At 46.8% G+C, this 22924-nt stretch overlaps 1 protein-coding gene across 1 annotated transcript in view; it reads right to left on the bottom strand.

Moving 5' to 3' along the window:
* The window catches only part of CNTN6 (contactin 6), a 155898-nt gene extending 133000 nt beyond the window's left edge, over positions 1-22898 (bottom strand). The window contains exon 1 of the mRNA XM_005881884.2: positions 22827-22898. The gene's annotated coding sequence lies outside the window, so the exon portion shown is untranslated. The remainder of the gene's footprint in view (positions 1-22826) is intronic.
* Between the last annotated feature and the right edge of the window lie 26 nt (positions 22899-22924).

The raw sequence follows: 22924 nt of genomic DNA, 5'->3' as shown, positions 1-22924 counted from the left end.
GAAAGAGAGAGAAGCAATTTCAAAAGGATGTGGTATGGATGCCGATTGGGCTGTGGGTCTGTCATCCACCTATAAACAGTCACTCAAGGGAGGAGCTGGCAGTAGCTAGGGGAGGCCGATGATGTCAATCTGGTGGGGACATTTCTTGTAGGCAGCCATTCCCGGCCGCCAAACTTTGTATCTCTGGGCCCTGTAGGGTGTGCTCACTCGATTTTAAAGTCAGGCCTTTGCCCTCTACCTCTCATAGGTGTTTTTCTGGAACAATCTATGTTTCATGTATCCACACACCCACACAGCATTGAATAGCTGTATCGGATACCGAAGTGTCACATGCTGAGAATATCACTTCAACCACCACTTTAGCCTAATGAAAGGTCCTAAAAATTCTGGAAGAATAGAAAAGACCCTCTAGTTATATGTTAGATTGTCTGTTCCCACTGGACAGGAATTCAATCAACAGAATATATTTAATACTGAGAACATGCGATATCAAAGTACCAGATTACGGTTAGAAAAATTCAATCAACCTATTATTTCTGTTTACAAGGCATGAAGCTGGTTTATGGGCCCACAGACGTCCTCTGCTTGTGTCGCTGAATCGGGTGATTGCTTAGGGTTACTTAGCCATGACCCTGATTGAATCTCGCGATTACAGGGGAATAAAATAGAGTCAGTTAGAGAGGCCCATGCGTGTACATATATTGCCGACAGTACATACCAGTACACAAACATCTGACTTATAAAGCTGAGAACTCAGACAATTTATGTAATTGAAAATGGATTTGGCTTACAATGCACAAGTACCAATCTTATGAAATGTGTCTCCTCGCAGCCTTCCAGAGCAGTGCTGTTCGCATATAGTAGGAACGTTGATATCAAGTCGTAACAGTCAAAGAAATGAATTTCCCTTTCTCGTGGTTGTTGTCTACTTATCACCAACTGTGCTTAGGGTGTCTTTTAAACAACCACGTCTTCATATTCCTTAGCAGAGGAAAATGGGCATTTTTAACTTTTCTATTTTACTTGCAAATAAACAAACGCTTTTCTAAAGCTGTACAAGTAGATGAAAAGTATGTACATTATACAGTTTATATTCTAGGTACATATAGAATTGCACATTTGCATAAGTATGTATAACTGAAACTATTTAGTATATATATTCCATATGTTTGATTACATAATCCTAAATTTATATATCTGTTATATATAACATATAATAGGATTATATGTTATATAGTGTATATATACTGTGTAGAAATCCTAAGTTATATCTGTATGCCAGGTGTATAACTACATATACACCATGTATCCGATTATATATACACCATGTATATAATTGTACACACATAGTTTAGGGTGGTTGAGGCACCAGTGATGCGGGGGTGACGGGTCAGATGGTGAGGGGATGAGCGGGTTCAGGACCCATGGGACAGCTGCTGCCTCCAGATGACTGTCCCTCTGTCCTTCCCACGTGGTGCTGGGAGGAGGAGGCAGGTGAAGAGACAGGGGGGGAACATCTAAATGTCAAGATGATGCAATTGTAGTAAAAACCCCTCTCCTCTCTCTGGCTTGACCCAGTGAAATGTGGTGCCTGCCGCCGACAGAAAGCACTGCCTTTAACCAGGATGGGTTGGCGGCTCCTCCTCAGAGCTCTGTGTGTCCGGGACAGGGCCTTGACAGGGCACACTGGTCCCTGCCCCGGGAGCTGGTGTCCGGAGGTGCTGGTGCCAGAGACACAGGACAGCAGGCAGAGTGGCGAGGAATAAAGACGGCGATTAGCATGAAGGAGGAGATAAACGGAGCGGTGGTCACGGGGCAGTGACCTGACTGTAAGGAGGTGAGGAGTCACCGCTGTACTTGAGGTCAACGGTGAGGGCAGGTCGTCCCTCCGGGAAACCCTCCCGCTACCTGATAAGACGGAAGCGGGGAAGGAGTCCGGGTCCACCCCAGCCAGCATCCATAACTGACGCCCATTTGTGTACAGGGACAAACCTGTTTTCCTATGGCCCAGTACTGACCTAGCTTTCTCCACAATCTGAACGCCTACCAGCGAAGGAAGCGAATGAAATCTGCAACGTTCCCTAACAGTCATGGATTTAAATACTTAGACAAGCATGGGAGAGAGAATACTCTGAGGAACAGGACCCTGGCTTCGCAGACAGGTCGGCCTTACGGGACTCCTGCGATTCCAGGGGTTTTGCAGTGCCCTGGGTGGTCAGGTATATGCTGGGATTTGAAAAATGCTAGGAAACATAAGATCGAACACACCGAAATCTACAATCCCCCCGATGCAGAACACGCGTGGCTCGCCATGCCCACGTGGCCTGCCTCTTGTCTTACATCTTCTCTCCCGGGATGACACTGCCTCAGAGCCTGGGATCTGGTCAGCTAGCCCTTCGGGTGGAGCACCCGTCCTCGGGTCAGATTACATGGAAGAGTGGGCTTTGATTTACAGAAATCCGCATCGCAGCCAGCTCTCACTTAAACACTTCTGGTCCCAGGCAGCGCCGCGGCTCCAGCACCTGCTGACACTGTGACTTATTTGCTAATATTTGTAAAGGGCAATAAGGAAGAATGAGTTCCTCTATCATTTTACAAGCTGGCGGCTGCTTAGCAGTCATTTTCGTGCTGACCTGGCTTGAACCTGCCCGGCGCTCACAGCGCCCCTGGCATTTCACTGTTTCTTTCTCCGGAAATTGGACGCTGCCTGAGAAACCCAGAAAGTCCTGGAAAATCCCGCTCCAAGCCTGGCGACTTAAAGGCCTGAGTTGAGCTGCTTTCCTCTGCCCCAGGTTCCACTCTCAAATCTTGCTTGCGGCCCTGATAACTTATTCAAGAGCCAATCTATAAATTAGCGCTCTACAACCCGGGGTCTGTGTCTCAGACTTTGCACAAATACTGGATCAATTATTTGATACTTTAAAAAAAAACCCAGATATATTGATAGTTCAGTTGTGAGTGAGGCAGATGAGTAAAGATTTGGATAACGGAAATGAAAATATCTTAATTTGTTCTTTCTGTTCCGCAGACATATCTGAGGAGGACCCCTACAAAGCATTAACGTACATTTTTTAACAACTACATTTCCTGAAGGTTGTAGATGAAGAAAGGGACATTTAGGTTGAGTCATTCATCTATTCTTGAGTCATTCATTTATTCTTATGCATATATATTGCAGAAATGGCCAAGACCCAAGTTTTGAAGATATAACAATGAGCAAACAGGAAGGATTGGGTATCATCTTCAAGACCTTATAGAAATGAACCTGTGATTTTAATAAATTCCGAGACAGGCTATGATAGAACCAGTGCTGACATTGGAGGGAAATACTAAGAAAGTGCCTCTCCTAGTCTAAGCAGAATCAGAACGCCTTTCTAAAAGCAGTAACAGAACCAAAGAAAAAGTAGAGGTTAAACCTAGAGACCGGGTTAGGAGTGAGGGAGGCTCCCTGTAAGGACGCCCTGATCAGAGGGGAGCACACGTGTGGAGGGTGAAAGCAAAACATAACTTGTCCTAAAAGACACTAAGTGAGGTCAGTATGGCTGGAGCATGAAAGGAAGGGGTGGGAGAGGGTAGGGTGCTATGAGGAGGCTGAGGGGGGAGAGCCCAGGTGCCACATTAGAGAGAGAAGGGTGGCCTACGCAGGGGAATGGAAGGAGGCTTGGTGTCATTTGGAGTTTCTCAGCCTGAGCCATGTGGACTCCTTGGGATGGCCAGTCCTTGGTTGTGGGGGGAGGGGCCCTGTCCTGTCCATCATAGACTATCCAGCAACATCCTGGCCTCCACACACCTATGCCACTGCCTTCCTCCTCCAGTTGTGACCATTAATAATATCTGGGCTTTTTTGAATGTCCATTGAGGAGGCAAAATCACCACTGGCCCAACAGCTCATTAAAAGGCTTATACATCATGATCAACTGAGATCTATCCTGACAATGCAAGGATGGTTCAACATAAGATAATCAGCCACTGAAATACACCACATTAAGAAAGAAGGAAAAACATCCCATGGTTATCTTAATTGCTGCATAAAAAGGGATTTCTGACAAAAATTCAACACTCTTTTATTATAAAACACTTATTAGAAAAGGAATTTCCTCAAAATGATAAGAGTACTTAAGAGAAACCTACCGCTAACATCATACTCAATAGGGAAATGCTGAAATCTTCCACCTTAGGCTCAGAATCGCAACACTGATGCCCCTTTTCACCATCGCCATTCAATATTGTACTGGAAGGCCTAACCAAAGCAATTAGGCAAGAAAACAAATTAAACAATATCCAAGTTGAGAAGGAAAAAAAAGTCTCTGTTTGCAGATGGTATGATCCTATATGTAGAATCCTCAAAACTAAGCAACTAGAGCTAAGAAATTAATTCAACAAAGTTACAGGGTATAAGATCAATACACAAAATGAGTTGTGTTCCTATGCACCAACAATCAATGATCTGAAAAGCAAATGAATAAAACAATTCCATTTAAACAGCATGCATAGGAAACGATTCCATTTATCCAGAGGAAAATACCTAGGAATAAATTTACGAAAGAGGAGAAAGTTGTGGGCATTGAGAACTACAACACATTGCTAAAACAAATTAAAGCAGACCTAAATAAATGAAAAACAGCCCATGTTCATGGATCGGAAGACTTAATATTGGTAAGTTGTCATTGTCACCTGCGCAAGGCAATCTACAAGTTCAAAGCAAATCCTATCAACACTCCAATGATCCTTTGAGCAGCAGTGGGAACTCTCAGATATTGCTGGCAGAAATACACAACGCCACAACTACTTTGGGATATATATAGCTGGGAAAAGTTCATTAAGTTAAACATACATATAGCTCTTTAGTTCCACTCTCAGGTATTACTAAAGGCAAATAAAAACATATCTCTTCCTAAATAATTGCCCACCAGGGTTAGTAACAATATTTTTCACATCAGTTCCAAACTAGAAGCAACCCACATGTTTATCAGCAGGCAAAGAGGAAAACAAATGGTAGTATGTCCATGTGATGGAATACAACTTGGCAAAAAAAGGAACAAAGCTAGTGATACTTGTCACTACAGAATGAATCTCAAAGTATTATCCTGAGCAGAATGTCAATCATGACAGAGTGCGATTCTACTTAGACACATTTCTAGAGTCAGGAAGAAAAATAATTTGCAGGAATCAAAATCAGATCAGAGGCTGTGGGTCAGAGAAGTGGTCGGATTGATTCTAGAAAAGCATGAAAGAACTTTTGTCGGAGATAGAACTAGTCTATATGTGGATGGCAGTGGGTAGTTACATCGGGCATATACAGTTTTCATACTCATTGAACTTAAAATGCGTCTATTTATTATATGTGAATTACAGCTCAAAAAACTTAACTGAAAACATATTCTGCAGGGAAGTAAGATGGAGAAAGGGACACATATACGTGAAGAAAAGGTAGGAAAAGCAGGGGAAGCCATGCTTTGTAACACTTGAAGTTCATGTGTTTACGCACATTCGCAATTCTCCTTATGGCTGGTTGATGGCTTTTGACCTTTTGCTACAAGCTGAACATTTTTTCAATGCACCATATTCAACTGACAACCGTTTTCAACGTATCTCAGAGCCTGGTGCTAAGACAGCTTAGCCTAACCATTTCTCAGAGCTTATATCTGAGTATGTATTAGATATGCCAGTATCTGAATATGTATTAGATATGCCAATATCAGAATATGTATTGGATATGCCAATATCGGAATATGTATTGGATATGCCAGTATCTGAATACGTATAAGATATGCCAGTATCTGAGTATGTATTAGATATGCCAGTATCTGAATATGTATTAGATATGCCCGTATCTGAGTATGTATTAGGTATGCCCATATCTGAATATGTATTAGATATGCCAATATCTGAATACATATTAGATATGCTAGTATCTGAGTATGTATTAGATATGCCAGTATCTGAATATGTATCAGATATGCCAATATCTGAATACGTATTAGATATGCCAGTATCTGAGTATGTATTAGATATGCCAATATCAGAATGTGTATTGCATATGCCAATATTGGAATATGTATTAGTGAATATTGTGATCACACAGTTGTTAAGTTGAAAGGATTCTAAGAGTTGAGCTTGGCCAAGAGGACATTGTCCTTGGCTTTAACAATTTCCTATCACACACACATACAGATAGACACACACACACACAGACACATGCACAGACACATACAGAAATGCAGACACACATGCATACACATACACACACATGCACACACACAGACACTCACACAGTTTTCTAATGTTACCCTTCCTCTTTCTCCACTGCACCTAGACATTAATGTTCTAAGGGCTAAAATCAGACCATTGACAAATGAGTAACTAACAGTCTTATTACAATCTCCATCTACTGACGTAGGAGGGACTGGAATCCTCACTTTCCCGGTGGTTTGGCTTGGAGATCCATGTCACACTGTTGGGCAGAGGGAACCTGCACGAGCCTGCGACACTTTCCAACCCCTCCCCCCTGTTTCATTCCCCACCAGGGGCTGCTCTTCAAACTCCTTCCCTATGGGGTGGAAAGCTGTGGGCTGGGTCAGTGACCGGACCCTTCCCGTGTGAGCGGCTCGTCGCTCTCCCTTCGTGGATGCATGGATCACAGACCGTGTTTGTAAACAGAAGGGAAAGGAGAGAGGGAATGGTACTTTCCATGGAGGATGGAGAACAGCCATCTCACCAACCGCAGGTCGCTGGCCGGCAGGAAACACTGACACAGCTCAGCTTCCCTCTCAGTGTCTCTGAGAGATGCGACACCATTGCCATCAAACCCTGAACTGCAGAGACGTCACCGTATGGGAGTCCCGGCGGCCGGGGCTTGAACCGAGGAAAGCCATGGGAGCTTGGGGGGGAGGGGGCGGGTTGGGAGAGAAATAAACACCCGTCCTCTTGGGGGTCACGTTACTGGGTGACCCCCTGTCCACTCCCCATCACCCTGAGACAGGAGAGTAACCCAGGAGGGTGTGAACGGAACAATGGTGGGAACCTGGGTGATTAGGGGTCCAGGGCCTGTGGACCCTGAGCTGAGAGACGGTGTGCAAGCCGCCCACCGACATCGTGTCCTGCCCGGAGGCCACAGGATTCACCCCGAGGTCTGGCTCTCTTGAGTTTGGAGTTGGTTTCACCCTGATACCCGGTTTTAAGCAAATCTTCCCACTTTTCTTCATTCAAACCTCTATCAAGCAAATATGTAAATATCTCAGGCACATCCTCCTCCACGCATTTTTAAGCGTTTACTTCTTCCTAAGAGGCAGTTTTACTGGGGATGGAGGGACCGTTCCTCCCCTGTTCTTGTTTATTGGCATCGCTTTTTCCTTAATCAGATGAGTCAGATATTCGGGAGCCGTTCAGCCGCACCCTTCCCGCCCCAGCCACCCACGCCTTCGCTTAGTCATCACGTCTTGTGGATGTAATTCCTGTGGTGTGGACGTGAGGAGCAGGCGGGAGCTGGTGATGAGGTTCGCACTGGGAAGCTGGCTCACACGGTGACCGCAAATCCAATCTCCCCTCCCGGCTTCCCTTCCCCTCCTGGCCTGCACCACCTCTCAGGGCGACTGCGGGTGCTCATGGCACCTCACACAACGCAGGAGTCTATTCTTTGTACCAGGATCGTACACCGCCACCTCCTGGAAGACCGCCCTGGTTTCCCTGCTGAATCTGTAATAGCGCTGCTGTCACTGAGACGGGCTGAGGGTACCCACGTCTCTATTGAACGGGCAATAAATGGGTGGGGATTGCATGTGGGGACAGGATTGATCTAGCTGGGTGTCCATACCACAGTCACAGAGAGATGTCTTGGAAAGATGGTTTCTGTAACCTGCTTCGTCGGTGAGGGCTGGGGGCCAGGTGTTTTAGCTGTGGGATACCATGATAGTTATTCATGAATGGCCATGTGCAGCCCGGGACCGTCTGCAGCTATCGGAGGTGACCAGGTCACAGGAGAGCGCTGGCCAGGCTGGTCCAGGTGACTGGTTACCTCTGTTTCCCAACCTCCTGGGCCCCCCCCCAGGCCCCAGGCAAAACACAGCCAAGAGTCTCACCGTACTGGAGCCCCTGGGTTCCTCTCCTGAAGCTGAACACTGTATCCTGAAGACCTTTTAATGATCTCTTAATTAATTTTTATTTATTTACTTATTTATTTCTAATCCTCACCTGAGGATATTTTTCCATTGATTTTGATTTTTAGAGAGTATGGAAGGGAGGGGGAGAGACAGAGAGACAAACATCGATGTAAGAGACACATCAACTGGTTGCCTCCCACATCGAGCCTGCCATGGAGGTATATGCCCTTGACTGGAATCACACCCAAGACCCTTCAGGTCTTGGGCCGATGCTCTGTGCACTGAGCCAAACTGGCCAGGGCTAATTATCTCTTCATTTAATTCTTAAGATTTCTTTGATGTTGTTATATATATATTTTTTTCAGAAATCAAGCCCTTTTTTCTAGAATTTGCAAGTTCACCCCAGATGAAGCAATCCATTTTATTGCATTAATTACTCCCAGGCTCATATTTTTCATATGATAATTTGTTATTTACTTATCTTCTCAACCAATAATTAGGCCATAAACTGAATAAGTCATGATTCTGGAAAAATATACACATGCCTCTCTGGCGTGCATCAGGGGCACAAACACCCGGCATCCTTTCCGTTCGCTGAAGCTGATTTGAATAATGTCAATATTTGTGAATGCATTTGGCTATCAGTTAATCTGAAGCAATTAGGGCTGTATTTATTATTCTAAGAGCCCCTCCTCTTTATTTCATTCATTTATTTATTTTTGGTTAATCTTTACCCAAGGATATTTTTCCACTGATTTGTAGAGAGAGTGGGAGGGGTGGGGGAGGGAGAGCGAGAGAAACATGGATGTGGGAGGGACACATCCATTAGTTGTCTCCTGCACCTGCCCAGACCAGGGCTGGGATGGAGCCTGCAACCCAGGTACAGGCCCTGGATCGGAATCAAACCCGGGACCCTCCGGTCTGTGGGCCGGCGCTCTATCCACTGAGCCAAACCGGCTAGAGCACCCCTGGGCCCTTTAGAAGTTGGAAGTAAGATGCTACTTCCACACTTGTATTTCTTTCCAACCTCACCTCCTACCACTCGCCTGCACGGGGGTCCCTTGTGGGGAACCTCAGGGATGCCACAGCCTGAGGACCAGCTCCCACCTTCATCGCATCACCCAGGGCCTGATGGCGGGGCCAAGTGTTTAGAAAGTGACGGTGTGCTTCGTGAACGCCCCGTTACTGCAGCCCCCGTCTCCTCGTTCCGGTCTCTCCCATCCTTCTCCTCCCGTGGCTGCTCTCCTCCCAGGGGAGCGTCCTTCCCGAGCTCCATGCCGTGGCCGTGGCCGTGGCTGTTCAGAACCCAGTGACTTAGCACTCAGCGACCTCACAGGTTTGATTTCTGTCCCGGCCTCCACACTTCATTCTAAAATGTCCCCGTTAAGAGACGTGTCGTTTAAGGAGTTTTACCGCCTGGAAGGAGCTAACACTTTGGGGGCAGGACTTGAGGACAGGCTGTGGCTGGCGCCAACCGTGGCCCAGGTCAAGTCTCTGCCAGGGACAGACATGCTGGACCTCAATCCTAATTCCATTTCTGCCGCAACCGAAGACGCCCCGTCTCAGGCCTCACACGCAGGTGGGTGCTGGCGCTCCGGGTACCTCCGTGGAATTCGGTTTTGCAGCCTGGGCCCCACGGCTCCGCTCAGTTCTTGCAGGTAATCCTGCAGCTCAATCGTTTCCACACCTGCTCCTGCTGTTCTCACGTGGCCAGACCACCACCTGCAGCGACCTGTGTCTGTCCCTGGGGTCCCACCTCTGAAGTCGAGCTCACTGCACACGTCAGGCCCGGACAGAAACCCCGAAGCGCCGCCGAACAGGGCAGCGCGTCACCGTGGGAAATCTGCCTCACGCCCGGCCCAGCCCGGCCTTCCTACCCGACCCCGCCCTTCCCACTGGGCAAGTCCCACATTCCCGGCCGTTTCGTCTTGAGCCTCTGGAGCCTTCGCCATGATGAATGCTGCGTTTGAAAAGCAATCTCGCTTTAAGCAGGAAGGTTATTTATTTGGCCCTTGCACAATATGCACCGTAAAAAGTGACATTTTTGACACCGACCTGAATGGCAACGTCAAAGGAATGTTCTGGAAAATGCTTTGAGTGAATATGCAGGCCTGTCCTCATTATCCAGGGAATGGAGTCGATGTAACATTTAGTCCTCAGAGGCACCACGGGCCTCTCAGGAAGACGCGTACGCAATAATTACAATTTTACTCCGGGTGACTCGTGGGATGGTCATTTCTCTGGTTGCCGTGGGAAAAGCACCTCTCAAGCGAGTTTCTCTCACCTGTGAATATTATAACACCCCAGAAACCCAGGCTGTGTTCTTCTTCTTCTCCTCCTTCGTGACCAGAAGGACATATGTGAGTGAAACAAAAGAAACAAAACAGCCCTAACTGGTTTAGCTCAGTGGATAGAGCATCGGCCTGCAGACTGAAAGGTCCCAGGTTCGATTCCGGTCAAGGGCATGTACCTTGGTTGCGGGCACATCCCCAGTGGGGAGTGTGCAGGAGGCAGCTGATCGATGTTTCTCTCCCATCGATGTTTCTAACTCTCTATCCTTCTCCCTTCCTCTCTGTAAAAAATCAATAAAATATATTTTTTAAAAAAGAAACAGAACAAAAACTACCTGTGATACTCATTGTGACAATGACGTTGCACTTCGACGTGTATTATAAATCTCTTTGGTTACATTTTCATCTCTAAATTGTTCTGGCTAACCATGAGCCCATAAAAATATATTGCACCCGATGGATAGCCTTCTAACCAACAGTATTTATAACCTGACATAAAAATAACACTCAAGCCCACAGTGTATTAAAAAGTCACTTAAGAGATGCATGAAGATTCCCAAGGTTGAAAAGAAGTCATCTATATTCTTGACGCCAAGTTGATGGGTATCTGCGGACCTACTTCACTCTTCTTCTTCCTGTTTTCCCCCGCAAAGGCCCAAATCCACACGGCATCTTATATTTGGGTCTTGGTTCAAGTTCTGACCCACTCCGCACATGTAAGATACACGGAGGGGCAACGGGAGCGGACAGGGACCGCCTGTCTACTTTTTCTTTCCCTGGGCTGGTTTGGCAGCTTATAATTTCAAAGACTTGAAAGTCTAAAGTGAAGCTGACTCAACTTCAGAGACATGTTTGTGCCCTTTGAGTTCTTGCTATATTTTTTAAAATATACTTTTATTGATTTCAGAGAGGAAGGGAGAGGGAGAGAGAGAGAGAAACATCCATGATGAGAGAGAATCATGGATTGGCTGCCTCCTGCACGCCCCACACTGGGGATCTAGCCGCAACCCGGGCATGTGCCCTGACCGGGAATCAAACCATGACCTCCTGGTTCATAGGTCGATGCATAACCACTGAGCCACGCTGGCCGGGCTTAGATGGGAATAATGGGAATGCATCCATGAGGGGTCGGCGATATGCCAAGTAGCTGTGCAAGCCCTTCAGGGAATTGTGTTTTCTTTGTGAAAATCGACCAAGCGCTTGTGATTGGTTCATTTCCGTGATGAAATCCGTGACAAACCTCATCAAAAAGCGGCGGTGAAGCCAGTCATTGTTTTCAAAGTTCTGTGAGTTCACTGGACAGTTCTGTGGTCTATGGGGAGGCACGGGGTCCCTCACATCAAAACTGAAGGTCCCAGGAAACCTCCTCCTTCGGGGGGCGGCCCAGACTCTCAGCTGGGGAGCCCCTTTCTCTCCTGGCAGCTGCTTGCTATGGGGGGAGGGGGTCCCGTCTCATCTTCCCCCGATGCTGGAGGGAGGGCGGGCTGGGTGGCTGGGTGGGAAGAGATCACCAAGAACAGTCTGCCCCAGGCCTCTCCGTCTCGGGATGTGTTTTGCTCCTCGGTTTATCTTGCTCCTTGGATTCCACATGCGTGAGACCATGTGGTGCTTGTCTTTCTCTGGCTCATTTCGCTGAGCTTGGTGCCCTCCTGGACCCTCACTTTAAACATTAGTAAACGGTGGTTTTGGTTTTGGGTGGGGTTTTTTTTCTTTATTTTTTTTTTTCCAAATGTTTCCGTTGACTATTGTGTGGCACAAACAACAGTTTGTGAGTTCAGAACCCGTCCTGCCTCTTGGGGAAAGGACAGGAACCCGCAGGCGGCTGCTCCGCCCTTAGGCCCCCGCCCTGACGCCCACACCTGCCCGGCGCACACGCCTGAGTGACGGGGGATGCGGTGTCGCGCTCGGAGGGAGGATGAATATTTCATTACCTGCGTCTGAGGGCATCGCTTCATTCTCCATAACCTTCAATAGCTCTTGTGTTTCCTTAGGAGGAAAATGCCCAGCCCAGCCACAGGGCCTCTCTCTTGGGCTCCAGTCTACCCCCGGGGCTCCCGGGCACCTGGACCCCCCACCCTCCTGCCCCTCTGCCTGGCCTCTCTCAGTCTCTCCTTCCTGCCATCCCTGTCTTCTGGGCTCTTCTCTCTAACCCGTGAACTGATCTTATTACAGCCACCATTTTGTAATAGAGACCTGCATCCAATCAGTATGTTACGCGCCTTAAACGTGCATCGTGCTATATGTTCATTCTATCTAAAGGAAGTTGGAACAAAATAATGTGTGGAGCGAACACTCAGTAACACGCACCCAATGCTGTTTGATTTCTCGTTTGTGTCTGTGTCGTCTCCACTTAGATTATATTGACATTTCCTGAATATACATCATTGAATAAAATGAGCAAGAGCTCTTGTTTAAAAAAAAACAACACACAAACAAACGCTGCCGGGTTGCTTGTTACTGCAGCGTAAGCTGGTTTACAGACGTCAGGATTCTAAACGAGAGATAAAGCGGTTTGGTTGATGGCTTCTGAAGGCTTCTGTCTTTATTATCAAATCTGCCAACGTGGGGATAGAGCGCGCGGGTCTCAGTCAAATGCAAATGCGTTCCTGAACCGCAGTTACGCAGAAACACACACCTCATTTCATTATTTCCCTCCAGGAGCAAAGGAACCTCCCAACCATGTAAATGCGGGTTCGCAGGAACGAGCAGCTCTCCTGAGCATCGAGCAGCACCGGGCGCCTCCCGGCCTCTGAGGTTCCCCCAGAGGAGATTTCACACCCCGCACATGCTCCGTCTGTAATTTATAAAGCGATTCTGAATCCAGAGGTGTTTACAGTGACAGGTTTTACCCCGCAACCTATTGCTTGTCCCCTGTATCCACCTCTGAATTGTCCTGTTACGCCAACATCTGAAAAGCCCGCAGCGTAAATCTCCAAAGCCAGGCCCGCTACAGTTTGTGTTGACGCACACAGAACTTCGTCAACGCCCCGCTCGCCTCGTCCTGGAGTGGACCCCGTGGCGGCCAAGGGCAGGGGCATAAATCTCCGCTCCACATTAATTCTCTTGATACGTGTGACTTTTTACTCCATTAGACCTGGACGACGTTCTGATAGCATGCTGGGAGCAAGCACACATGTGTTTGAATGTATATGTCTCTAGTATATTCACAACCAACATTTATGAAGCCAGCATTCGTCGAGCGTCCATCACATGGCAGACACAGTGTTGGGCTCAGACAAAAATTGCCCCTGAGCCTGGCTGGTGTGGCTCAGTGGTTGAGCATCGACCTATAAACCAGGAGGTCACAGTTCGATTCCTTGGTCAGGGCACATGCCCCAGGTTGTGGGCTCGATTGCCAGCAGGGCTTGAGCAGGAGGCAGCCGACCAGTGATTCCCTCCCATCATCCACGTTTCTATCGCCCTCTCCCTCTCCCTTCCTCTCCCTGAAATAATAAGATCAAGTTGGAACCTCTGAACAATACACACATCATAACGGTGCTGACTTAAAGAGAACTCTGGAATCCACAATTCTGTGCTCATTTATGTGCAGTAATGTCAGAATTAGCATATCTGTCAGCACCATGGATTCATTATTAGGTGTGGCAAGAACTTGCTGACATTAAGCGCCTAGAAAACACCTTCGTGCTACACATTAAAAAATTAGACCTTATATCCACCTTTGAGTGATTGCAGCCCTTTTCCTCCCAACAGAATGTTAAGGCCTCACTTTAATTCCCTCTTCTGTGAGCGGATAGGAAATTAGCAGCATCCCTGACCTCTGACCTCTTTCATCTCTTGCTCTTTGCTGACAAATTCGGTTCTTTTGCTAAGAGCACGATTCCAACGGGTATACTGCCTGGCTGATTTTCACAGACACTGCGCGCGGTTCTACACGCAGCACCTTACGCGGCGTCTGTTTAGTTAGGCACATGCAAAATAACCCACTAAGTTCGTCTGTGAAATGATACGCAAATCAAAGCCTGGACAATAAAATGTGCACAAAGAGTAATAGATTGCTAGGAACCTTGGAGGAAAAAGTTTGTTTGAGTCCCTTATTCCTGCTTTGAAAGAAGACTTTACCAAAGGCTTTGAAAAGTCCACCCAATGTTCTTACTTATAATCAGCAGAGGACAGGGGTCCAGCCAGTGCTCAGCCCCCCTGTGTATGAGACCCACTGTGCTGACAAACCTTTGCAAATAGTTGCCTCTGCATTTCGAGAATGTGCACACCGAGAAACTGAAGAGTTAACATCCCTATGGCTGCCCAAGGATGTGTGAATGGTGGGTGCCCACAGCCAGCTGGCTGTACCCTCGCGTGTTCCCTGGGACCCCCTTTCCTTGGGTGAACTGCGCTTGGACACAGCTCATCCTCGGCGATTCGGGGCGTCCCATCAGGGTGCGGGGAGCCAGCGGGAAGGCAGGTACAACCGGCTTCCACCATTTCCCATGAGCTAATGTGATGACGTTGTGAATTACTTAACAATGAAGACAAGTAACCATCTTTAATTTCTGTAAAACAAACCTGTTTTTAGCCCAGTCAGTGTGGCTCAGTAGTTGAGCGTGGACCTATGAACCAGGAGGTCACGGTTCAATTCCCGGTCGGGGCGCATGCCCTGGTTATGGGCTCCATCCCCCGTGTGGGGCATGCAGGAGGCAGCCCATCAGTGATTCTCTCTCATCGTGGATGTTTCTCTCCCTCCCTCTCCCTTCCTCTCGTAAATCAATACAAATATATTTTTTCAATAAATTTTAATAAATCTGGTTTTAGACACAAGCATTTACTCCGGGGCCAGGATTTAGGAATGAGTATCTCTACCCCTAAAGCACCATTGACCTGATAGAAAACATGGCAAAGGAGTGATGTGAAAGGATGAGAACCAGAAAAATTACCAGCACGCCAGGAAGTTTGATGATTTCCTAAAAGATGAGAAAGGGATGCAGAAATTCTGATCACGTGGACGCTTCGGATGGTGTATAACAGGACGCAGGATACCATGCCCACCAGACAGGCAGCATGCTAGGGAGGCACAAACAGCCTTAGACATACACAGACCGAGGCACGAGACAGCGAACTGCTCAGGGGCCCGAGAGGAAGAGGAAACTCAGAGCTGACTGGTGAGGAGGTGGCTGAGCCCGAGGGACCGGGGAGCCCTGCAGGAAACAGGGCCGGAGTCCCCGACCGGCTGCCGCGACACCAAGTTGGAGCCAAGCTTGGTCGTCGGGCCCAAATTCATTCCATCTGCTGGTAAGGTGAAGTGAGGCCAGAAGATGAACACAAAACTAGCCCCAGACAGGGGGAGTACCAGCCCGTCCAGAGGCAGAAGTGAGGCGGCCACGGAGCAGCAGCTCAGCTCGGACCATCGGGTCTCCCGGAGGCGGAGCGTGAACCTGCCGCCAGAGATCTCAGACCGGAGAGAGCGAACCGCATGAGGGAAACCCAGCGGGCACAGTCAGGAGGCAACTCATCCCTGAAAACTCAAAACAGGGCCACCCTCAACACTCAACGTGGACAGAAGCCTACGTACATTTTTGAGGAGCTCAAGGATAGCAGAGAATAGGGAGACCATTTTAAAAGAAAGACCAGAAAGTAAAGATATTTTCTGGAAAGAACAATAAGTGTCTGAAATATAGATCAGAGGAAATCGTACCGAATGCAACGCAAAAGAGGCAGATCTGAAAAATACATACAATCAGTCGAAGACAGAGAATAATGACGATGCAAATACTAACCGAACGTCCTGAAGAGGAAATGGAGACGGAAAGGAGGTGAGATTAAAGGTACAGGAGCCGAGAATGCTCCCGAATGGGAGGAAGACAGACTTAGAAGCTGCCTGGGAGAAATGGGATACGTTTCAAACAGATGTGCACCGACAGACATGGCAGAGAGCCCGGGGGCAGCCATTCCAAGAGGAATTCTTAGTATCTGCCAGGATGGAAGACAAATAAGTCTTGGGAGAGGTGATCCCTAGACTAGGAACAGCCTTTTCGTGAGTAAAATGACATCCCGGCAGGTCACGGAACGGACTATGCGAGAAATGCCGAGAGAAAAGTATCGCTCAACGAGGAGATCTGGAACCGACAGGTTCGTTTAGAATGTAACTAAACGAAGTAATTTTCAGACAAACTTTAAGAGTGCACTACAGTTTCTGGAACGATCTTTAAGTGCTCTTTAGTACACAAGAGAGAAGCCCAGAAGGCACATGTACACAGTAAGAAAAAGTGATACATCACGAACTCAGAAAAACGGGTTATTGCTCCAACTAAATGTGGGCAAAACCTTGGGAGCCGGTTAGAAGTAAAGTGAGAATTAAACAGGAGAGACATGGACGAGGGGACCAGTCGCTTGGAGGACATTTGAACAGGTTCTTATTGTCCTGTTTGTGAAGAGGAGAGACCAGGGGTGGGCAAACTTTTTGACTCGAGGGCCACAATGGGTTCTTAAACTGGACCGGAGGGCCGGAACAAAAGCATGGATGGAGTGTTTGTGTGAACTAATATAAATTCAAAGTAAACATCATTACATAAAAAGGTACGGTCTTTTTTTTTTTTTTTTTTAGTTTTATTCATTTCAAATGGGCCGGATCTGGCCCGCGGGCCGTAGTTTGCCCACGGCTGGGATAGACGATCCTTAGCTTTATGCAGAAATATAGGAGTGCTTTATGTCTAAATAGTTCTGTTCTCTAAAAGGTAAAAACTAGGGAATGCCATTTTTAATCTGGTAACAGTTGGAAAAAGTGGATAAAGAATGCCCGACGCACCCCATGGAGGCGGCGAACAGGACATGCAGTGAAAGGAACTGACGCCGGTGTTCTGGGCAGAGGGTGGTGCACGGGGAGAAGGACGCTCACCGGTCATTTTAGCGCCTCTCCCGTAGTTCCGATTTGATCATGTTTCCAGGCACATGCCTTCCTTTTTTAGGACATTCACATTTTCAGTGAGGAAAACGCCACAGGAAATAGACACAAACGCATTTTCTGATGGCATTTTTGGGTCTAAAGAATGGTGGTTCATTTTTCCTAATTTTTCTGTGCACTGCGTTTGTCATCACAGAGTTAAATGGGCGTGAGCCCTTTTCCTGGGCAGGGGTGCGGCAGACACACCACGTCTGTGTGTCAGCTGCAGGGGCCCGGTTCCGGCTCCTCTAGGTCCCCTCACCTCGTTCTCTGAGCTCCATTCTCAGATCTAGTCATGACTCATGCCTCCAAATTTAATTCTCGACTCCTGACACCCCATGTAATTAACTAGATGAAGATGATAATTTTCATTCTTTTCATTGTTTTCTATTAGTTTTCCCCAATTGATCCCAAGGCTCATAGACCAACCTTGTACCAATTACAAGCAGTAATATAGAAATGATTAAACTACTAATGCAAAGAGTGCTTATTCATGTCAAGGCTTTCTTCCAAGGCATTTTCACCTATGAACCTATTTAGTCCTTTTGCTAATACCATGAAGTCAGTATGATGATGATCTCCACTGGGGATGGGGAAACTGAGGCAGAGAGAGGCTCAGTTACTGGCCCTCGATCTCTGGCTTCCTTCACACGCAGAGAATGGGATGGGTTCTCCCAGTACGAGCCTCGTTCCTTCTGCGCTTCAGAGGACAAATCATTACTTTGGTTCTTCTTTGAACAATCTCTGTATCTCAGCCATTTCACTCATTTATTTATTCAATTAGAAATCTATCAGGATTCACTTTCATACCCTCCCTCCTGCCATGGAATAGTTGAGCCTGCTAAAATTGATTTATGCTCCTACGACCCAATCTCACTGCAAATTCCCCGAGGATTGATTGTAAGAGAGTTAATTAAGCCACAGCCTTCATCCTGAAAGACTTATTGGAGACCAAACGCACATCCAAGGGCTTTGCTTTCTCAGTACGTCCTGCCACGCCCTCGCCATCACACATATTTAACATACGATTACCTGGTGCACCCTCACGTTTAGCTACCCCTGCCCTTGTCAATGGGAATGATGAGAACAATTTAATTTTCCAACAAAAGTTCCACTGAGGAGAATTCTGCCAAATGGAAAGGTTTTTACTTAAGGCTCCTAAGTAAAGAGATGCTCATTCCTCTCTTGTTCTGTAGAAACAACCAAGAGGAAGACAACGGGGGTGGGTGGGTAAAAAGCAAAGCAAAGCCCTCCACCTTCAACGAAAAGTGGGAGTGGACACAACCCCAAGCACACACTCTGAGGCCTGTCTCCATTGCAGCCAAGAGCTGAAAAGCACAAACATATTTCTGGGCAGAGGGACCAGGAGCACAGACATGTTCTTTCTCTTTCTCATCGTTGTGATCACAAAGCTAAATGAACCTTTGGAGGAGGTAGCTGACCCCCAACATGCCAGCTTACACTCCCGGCCCCCACACATGCACAGCCTCCTCCATTGACAACACGCCCATCACTTGGCACATGGTTCCTCCACTAACAACACACCTGGCACCTGGCACGTGGTTCTACAGTTGGTTACAGTGATGAACCTTCAGGGATATGTCCCTGTCACCCCAAGTCCATAGTTTATATCAAGCTCCGCTCTTGGTGTTGTACATTCTCTGGGTTCTGACAAATATGTACTGGCATGTACCTACCGTGACAGTATCACACAGAATTGTTTCAATGCCCTCGGATGGTTCTGGGTTCTGCCTATCCATCCCTGAGGCTTATTTTGAAAGTAAAAGGAAAATAAAGAAAAATGCAGTGGGAAGTCAAATCTGAAGGAGACTCAGCCACAGTTTGAGGAAAGTGCTTAGACACTTGCTCTAATGTAGATATAATATCTCTGAAACACCACCTCTCCGTGCATACTTTTTAAAGGAAAAACAACCCTGAAATAAAATATTGGGAAAGAGGCAACGAGATAATTAAAAAAGTAAAGCCACATTAGAAGCAATAATATTATCACACACATGGTTGAAAATCACTGTTTGGGAAGTGGAGAAACAGCTTCAGGAAATCAACCAAAATGAACAGGAAAGTATAAATTTAAAAATAAATTAGGAAATATGACAGATGTGGAAGACAGACAAATGAGATCCAACATGCCCACAATTGGTGATCCTGAAAGAAAAGCAAAATGCAATAGAACAACAATCTCCCCCCTCTCTCTAAAAAATTCAATTGTATAATGCAAAAACACACTTTTGGAATAAAAGAATCCATGGGGTGTACCATATTCAAGAAGAGTTGATAAAGACAGACTAATTCCAGGACATATTGCAGCAAAAATAAAACAAAGAATCATGTGGACATCCATCAGAGAAAAAGCAAGTTACACCCAAGGATGGAAATTGTAGGCATAACAAACAGTGTTACGAGGTCTCATTCAACACGGTAAGGACCCCCATCATCGTTTACAAATACTAATTCCTGAAGGAAAAATAAGTTTGATTTAAGAAAGATGACTTACCTTCCATGCAAAAGACTAAGAAAAGCGTGTTCTTTGTAAGCACACAGAAAACACGCATCAGTGACTGTTTCTTTGGTGGTGGGGTACCACTTAGTGGAATTCAACAACCCAGTACATAATTAAAAATAAAAGACCCTAGAATGGTGAATGGAGCAGCGAATGCCTGTTTGTAAGGACTGAGTCCTTTCAAACATGAAAAAGTCAAAACCAAGACGCTGGGAATTAAGCCAGAAGGTAAATACTGTAAACCCCGATCGTGTAAAATGGACAATAAACTTCAGGAGGTGCGTGGAAGGGTGATGATCACAAAGCTCCTGCACTAACTTTTTAACCTTCAGCACAAGGACTTGTGAGAGAGTGTTTAATGTCTAAACATGCATCCTGAAATGGACTTCCATTAATCTATAATCATAAAAACATAATATAAGAATTAGACTGGACGTCCTTCTGGACGAAGCCAGGTCTGCGAGGGAAGCCCGGATCCCAGGCGCCAGAAGGAAGGCCTACTTTCTTTTTCTTTCTTTTTTAAAAAAAAATATATTTTATTGATTTTTTACAGAGAGGAAGGGAGAGGGATAGAGAGTTAGAAACATCGATGAGAGATAAACATCAATCAGATGCCTTGTGCACACCTCCTACTGGGGATGTGCCCACAACCAAGGTACATGCCCTTGACCAGAATCAAACCAGGGACCCTTCAGTCCGCAGGCCGATGCTCCATCCACTGAGCCAAACCGGTCAGGGTAGGAAGGCCTACTCTTGCACGAATTTCGTGCATCGGGCCTCTAGTATTTTTATAAATGTTCTTGACTCTAGAGTTATTTTCTGTCAGTAACATCTTCTTCAGGAAGAAACAAAGACCTGAGATCTAGCAATTTCTTCCATTTTATGCCACATCGTGTGTGGTTTTTTTTCTTTTCCTGCTTAATCCAAACCTAAAATTAAACTCAATATGTTTTTGAAAGAGCAGGGTAAGCTTTCATTCTTTAAAATGAACATCTATCTACCTATCCATCATTGATCATGTTACCTAAGTATGTCTTATTTGTATATAAAAATAGAAAGATGCATGGTAGGAAACCAATTTTACTAAAGATCTCTCTCCCTCAGTCTCTCCCCCTCTCACACACACACACACACACACACACACACACACACACACTTTTTCTTATGTGCATTTCGCCACCGGATGTCCGCAATGACAGCCTCTGAAGTTCACCATCGGCATGCATGGGGGGTGAGTTCCCTCTTACGAACTTTTGTGTTCAGTCTGAGTGATTTCTAATGAGGATGCCTGCTGCCACCGCACCTCTCATTAATGTGGTGTCAGAATAAATACCCCCGTGAATAACTAAGCAAATCTTTTATAACTCTCCTCCGCCTAATACACGAATTAAAAAGGCACACATTGACTTTTATCCTACGGGGTATTTCTATCTTTCCATGAAAGCCAAAAATATGCAAACAACTTCACATTCTTTTCACAAGATAATTGATTTTTTTTTTTGGTCTAAGCTTAGAGCAGATATATAATAATGTTCTAAACGACAAAGTGAATTTGTTTTCATTAGGGAAAGTGCCATGGAGAATTCTGACACACCCGCCTGGCCCTTCCCAATGCGGCGGTGCCTAAGTGAGGGGCTTTCAGCTGAGAGGCGGTGCGTGATGCATTTATAGAACCTCATAGGAAGCCTCCTAGAAAAACGTGCAGGTTCATATGTTTGAAAATCTTCAGCTTCCAGACATCATTTCTGCCATCACACGTCGCTGAAGCAACACGGCGGAATGACTCCGTGTTTCTGTTTGCCAGACAAATCCTGTCAGCACATTTCGTGTGGAGGTTTGCTTTGGAAATCCGAGCCAGTTTCCCCACGTGGGGTGGGTCGGGGGACAGGGTGTCGTGGGCTTAACTATCTTCTTTCTTATAAAACAAAATGCATGTAAATATATGAGATCTTTAACAACCACAATATTAAAAAAAAGATGATAAACAAACCCATCAGATAAATGGAAATTGCTCGAAAGAAGCAATTCCACACTCGGCATATGGCTCGTTCTTTGAGGAAGGTCTTTGAGGAAGATCTTTGATGAACATCGCCTGCCACTGTGGATAAAATTATGAATACCTCCTTTTCCAAACCGATTCTGTGCACTTCTCCTGCTCTCCCTACTTCGTTCTCTCACAATAACTTCTCTGTTAGTCAATCTGTGAACGGTTCTCGAAGGACAGCGTCAGGATGCTGATGGTTGGAACCTCAGGAGTTTTATCTCAGAGAAGCAAGAACTGGGAACTCCAGTGTCCCCCAAACCCCCATGATGACAACATCCCACCAACATAATCGCTGTTACATGGCTCATCTAAGAGCTCCGGGAAGTTTGTTTCCAAGTCGCCAACTTCTGAAACTTTTCATAAAGTATTACAGGTGCCTGAACACTGACAAACTTAACGGTGGTCGAGGGCAATGCCAGAGCTGTCATGTAGCAGATGCGTAAGAAGCGTTGTCAGAAGGCATTTGGGGGTGAGGAGGGCGCGTGTGACCTCCAGACTTGCTTTGCTGCCCTAAGCAAAACTCTCCCCCAGGAAACTTCTTCTCCCCTTTCCTTTCAATCATCCCTCGGACCCGTCAAACCCCACCCCTCAACCCTGCTATGAAAATATAGCAAACCACTTCCCACCGGCCGCCACAGGCAGGCGAGAGGCCGCGGGAAGTACAGAATCAGCAATGTCACCCCGTCTCGCCCATCACTTCACTGCAGCGCGGACAGTGAAACGCGGACACATAGACCTGTTGTCTCTCTCTCCGGTCTGAACCCTGCCTCCCCCGCACCCCACCCCAATCCAGATGCCACGCGTCTTCTCTCCCCAGGAACCCCTGCCTCTTAAGCACCACATCCCAGACGCAGAGCCTACAGGAGCAGCGCCCGCTCCGCCCCGCCTTTGCCCGCGATGCTAACACACAGCCCGGCGGGCAGGGCTGCAGTCTGCTCAGCACAGGGTCATTGCAGCAAACCGCACGCCTGGTACTCACAGAGGCTCCGGGGAGGTGCCTGGGCGATGCCGCGGGCGGTGTCTCTGCGGAAGTCTCTCTCCAGCTCCGGCCGCGCGTGCAGAGCCGAGCATCCGGGC

Source organism: Myotis brandtii, unplaced genomic scaffold (genome assembly GCF_000412655.1).
Source record: "Myotis brandtii unplaced genomic scaffold, ASM41265v1 scaffold693, whole genome shotgun sequence".
Classification (NCBI taxonomy): Eukaryota; Metazoa; Chordata; class Mammalia; order Chiroptera; family Vespertilionidae; genus Myotis; species Myotis brandtii.
This window is presented reverse-complemented; position numbering and strand designations above follow the sequence as displayed.